This window comes from Zea mays, chromosome 1 (genome assembly GCF_902167145.1).
Source record: "Zea mays cultivar B73 chromosome 1, Zm-B73-REFERENCE-NAM-5.0, whole genome shotgun sequence".
NCBI lineage: Eukaryota > Viridiplantae > Streptophyta > Magnoliopsida > Poales > Poaceae > Zea > Zea mays.
This window is the reverse complement of record NC_050096.1, coordinates 289,128,680-289,133,521: the sequence shown is the minus strand read 5'-3', so window position 1 is coordinate 289,133,521 and position 4,842 is coordinate 289,128,680. Positions and strand designations below refer to the sequence as shown.

The 4,842-nt window shown below is 44.7% G+C and overlaps 1 non-coding gene and 1 pseudogene across 1 annotated transcript; both read right to left on the bottom strand.

Annotated features, from left to right (window-relative positions):
• Nucleotides 1-454: 454 nt before the first annotated feature.
• On the bottom strand, nt 455-636 carry LOC111590804 (uncharacterized; annotated as a pseudogene).
• Nucleotides 637-4,243: 3,607 nt separating this feature from the next.
• Nucleotides 4,244-4,440, bottom strand: LOC111590704 (U2 spliceosomal RNA). The gene has a single exon (XR_004855742.1). It is a non-coding gene; the product is annotated as a U2 spliceosomal RNA (small nuclear RNA).
• Nucleotides 4,441-4,842: the final 402 nt, after the last annotated feature.

Here is a 4,842-nt window from a genome sequence, read left to right as displayed (position 1 = left end):
CGCTTGAGGTGGTGTGGTTGCACCGGATGACAACATCGGGTTAGGTCTTTTGCCTAGCTATTGGAAGCCCAAGGCTATATATATTATCACAATAGTTGTTGTTGTTGTCCCTTGTTTAAACTCAAGATTCCCTAAAAATATAATGCAGATTGGATCTGTTATGTGTAACTTGGTTTTGCCTATGAGAATCATATGAAGTTGGATGACATGCAAGACATACATATTCCACGAGATGCCTCAAAAGTAGTGAGTACGGAGGGAGGGGAGACAAGTGAGTATGGAGGGAAGGTGTTAGGGAGGGAGATAACGTGTGCCCCAACCTGCGAAGTCTGTTCAATCTTGTGTCGCACGCATCTGACGGTTGCCTTGTTAGTGAACATAGGCACAAATGTTGGGCATGCGACAATTAATACATATTTTGTCGATTGAACACACTAAAAAATTATTTATTTACCGTATGTCTATATAGAAAACATGTTATACCATGAATTTGTTTAAAGAACGGTAAACCACGTTTTCTAGACAGAATGAAAGGAGGAGGTGGTGGATAAGAGTACCCACGCAGTAGATCTAATCTAACAAATAGATAAGAACAGATACTACACTTGATCTTAGCCAAAAGGCCGAGAAAGGTATGAATTGTTATGTTGACTGGGGTCTGCTTTTATAAGCCTTCTCTGCTCCCTCCGCTGAAAGCCACCGAGGTGGGACTAAACCGAAGCACCACAAAGCACTATGGTTTCACTCAGCAGATGATAAGAGCCACTGTTACCATTTGTTTATGGTGACTATATGAGATTATGGGACCGTATGATTTATACGTATACTACACGGTTCTTATTTACGGCACGTGTAACACCCTGAATTTGTGGTATAAAATTTCTTTCTTATTATCATCCAAATTCAGTTGTTACTCTTCTCTATCTCTCTAGTTTCCCTCTCTCTGTTTCTATTTTGGTTAGGGTTAGCTTAATTAGGAGAGATTAATTATTTATTTTTGCCAAAACATTGTGAGTCATGACATGTTGCATCATGCTGAGCTTAAATATTCTTTGAATTGTTGCACATGTTTGAATTAGTCTGAATTTGAAACTTGATTTGAATTTAAATTGAAAACCCTAGACAAAATAAATATAAAAGCAATTAGAAATTCCGTGGAAAAAAGAAAGTCAATTCAGCCCAAGTCGGCCCATTAAGCCCAGCCCCCCGCGCGCGCCCGCGCGCCCTCTCTCCCTCTCTATCTCGCTGCCCCGTGGGCCAGGTTTGTCGGCGCCGTTCCTCTCGCACGCGCGTCGCTCTCTCTCTCTCTCTCTCTCTCTCTCTCTGTCCCACTGACTCCACCTATCAGCTCGTCCCCAACCTCCCGCCCACGATCCCCCACCGTGGACGCGCCCACGACCGCGCGATCTCCGGCCACCTCCGCACGTCCTCGCCCCTTTTGAGCCCCGCGCCCCGCTCGCCCACTTTCCCCCGCTCACTTGCGCCCTCAGCCTAACCCTCTCGCCCTCTCTCTCGCTCTATGCACGCGACCAGAGAGCTCCGCCACCGCCCACCGTCGATTGTCGTCTGTTCTGCGACTGTCGTCGAGCACGCGCCCCGTCTGTTGCCCCGGTGAGTTTTGCCTTGCCGTCAGCTGCTCGGAACACCCTCTGGTTTGCCCTTCCCCTCTCTAGTTTGCCGGTCCGCGCTCATCGGAGCGTTTCTTAGCCGGAGCCCCACCGCCGTCGACCCGAGGCTCCATCGCACCCTCGCCGTTCTCCAAGCGTCCCAGAGTTCGCACTCGAGGTGAGCACCCTTCCCATGCCTTTATTTTGCCAAGTATCGCCCCAGAGCCCGCGCAATTGCTCACCGGAGTTAGTTGCGCCCCCGCGGGACTTTTCCCACCGCGGTCTATGTTCTCTGGCGCCCCCCGTGCTGGTTCTGCGCGCACGGTCGTGTTCGTCGTGGCCGACCCCTCGTCTCCGGCGAGCCCTCACCGCGGGACTGGGCGGCGCCACCGCGCTCATGTCCGGCCCCCGGCCGTTGGATCCCGGGCATCCGTCCGAGATCTAACGGTTTAGGTTTAATCAGTGCGGATCTAATCTCAGCCCTCCGATCCAGATCCGACCGCTCTTCTCTCTCCCCTCACTCGCGCCCCTGCCGCTGGGCTCGGCTGGTCAGCCTGCCCTGGTTCGTTGACACCCCGTCCCCACCTGTCAGTCGCGTCAGCGCGCTCGCGCCCGCGTGCACGTTTACAGGATCTAATCTTGTCCGTTGATCTCTGATTCGATGGTCGAGATCACCCTGTACCCCTTCGCGTGTATGTTTTACTTAAGAGACCCTCAGATTTTAGAAAATCAACTCGCCGTCCTAAGTTTTAGCGCGCAGACCCCTGGTTTTTTAAATAGCCCCCTGTGCTTTTATTTAATCACAGAATTAGCCCTAATTTCATATTTTAAACTTCAAAACTTGTTTATTTCATATCTTTTTCATATGAACTCCAAATTTAGTGGTTCAAATTGCACCTAGAATATATGTTCATGAAATGATTCTCTGCCCAAATAAATTATGTTCATCTATAGTCTGTACACTTTAATTTTACACCTAGAATATAAGATTAATGTATATGTTGATTTACTCATTTAATGAAATAGATAAAAGGAAAGCTCTAGAAGTTAAAGTATATTTAATCTTGTGAGATTAATAATATACATTACATGAATTCATCTCTGGTTTAACCTTTAGGTCTCAATAAAATGAATAGAATTAGGTTATGTAATTATGGACAACACTTAAAGAATAATCAATTCCTAACTGAGATTAGTTCATCTTATAATTTAATCTCTTTCTTTGTTTAATTACTACTTTAGCTTTTTGAGATGTGTTCCAAACACTTAGAGAGTAATCAATTCCTAATTAAGATTAGTTCATTTTATAATTCGATCTCATTCTTCTTTATTTAATACTATATCTTTTGAGATATGTTACAATGTTTGTACATGTTTGATGTGCTGTTCATTTGTACTTTCCAAATGTATTGAATGTATGATCGCTTTATTTAGACAACGAGCAGCCCGTGGTTCCTAAGTATGTTGCCGAAGATCTCTCTGAGCAATAACCTAGTGAAGGCAAGTGTCCTCAAACCTATCATGTCTTACTTTACTTTATAATTCATTGTCCCGTATTACATTATTGAAACTTAAGGATTGACTAGTCTGTATTTACCTTATCCTTGTTTACCTTTCTGGGTTAATCATGGTTAGCTTATGTTATTGCTTTAACTTAATCAATGAACATGATGTGATTATTTATGATACGAAGATGTTATCCCGATGAGGTTCTTGTGATTACTTTAGGGGACTCAGGCTGTTTCCTGAGTGCCTCCGTAAGGACCTATTTGGGGAGTGACAACCCAGGATAACAGTGCAACCATGAGGGTGGAATGGGACTTAGTCCGCCCAGAAGCAGTGCAGTGGGGTCAGAGCCCAGACATAGAGGTATCCTTGACCACAGTCGTCATGGGTGGGTTTGCCCAGAACGTGCCTCAGATCATCGAAAGGTATCTATATTACTTCATGTTCCGCTTCACCATGCCTAGATATGTGTTTTCCTTGGCTCATGTGGTCGAATCCAGCGAGTTGGCTCATGACATATTATCTGAATTAGTTGCACAAGGTAGTTTGCATGACATTTTTGTAAACTAGGAGGCGCGGATGAAGCAGTTGGTGTGGGGATGTGACAGGTACCCTTGTTTAATATGCACATTTCCTCAAATGGTTCCAGCCTTTAGATTGTTGGTTCCCTAATTGATTTATTGTCACTTGTCATGATGCAGACAAAGAATGAGTAAATCACTGTATGGTACAGATAGTGTCGATCGCGTGTAGAAACCATAAGAGGATGGAGACATAGGTATAGCATACTTATGTGTATTTCCTCCGCGCGATTTACAGCTTTCCTTCTCGTGATCCTTTTCTTAACACGCTAAAATCATTTGTTTACGGTATGTCTATATAGACACATGTCTTACCATAAATTTGTTTAAAGAACGATAAACCACGTTTTCTAGACATAATGAAAGGAGGAGGTGGTGGATGATGGAAAGTAATTATAACTAATAACAAGACCATGTATGCAAATATAAATAGACATAAAAATAAGATAAATGACAAACAAAATCAGAATAAGAGTAACCATACAATAGATGTAATCTAACAAATAGATAACTTAGCACTTTGTTAACAATTTTATTTTTTTGATTTGGTTGGGGTGCGCCAGGCTCAAGCAATAGTGCAACGCTAGAGCGACACATAAGGGACCCAATGGCAAGCCACTGTAGTGGACCCTTCCCCACAAAAAATTAATTTAATATCGAAGTGGACACATGGCCCACATATCAGATATTAAACTGATAAGAACAGATACTACACTTGATCTTAGCCAAAAGGCCGAGAAAGGTATGAATTGTTATGTTGACTGAGGTCTGCTTTTATAAGCCTTCTCTGCTCCCTTCCGCTGAAAACCGCCGAGGTGGGACTAAACTGAAGCACCACAAAGCACAACATTCATACCTCTGTCTGGTTGCGTGGGCTTTCTGGGCTACCAATACATCGATGCTGGCCCGGTCCGCAGAGTCTCTCTCGCTCGAGTCCGTTTCCACCGCAGCTGGCTGGACACAGGCCACCCGCCGTCCGGTTTGTTTCCCAGACGTCGAGGCTGAACTCCATCCATGTTTGAAACAAAATCTTCTTTGTATGATGATCGTACGTACATGAATGGAAACGTTCCAGGAGGGAGGCCAGTTGGCCACACGGAGTCTGATCTCCATTCTAGTCGCAACCCCTTGCTCCGGCCATCGTTCGT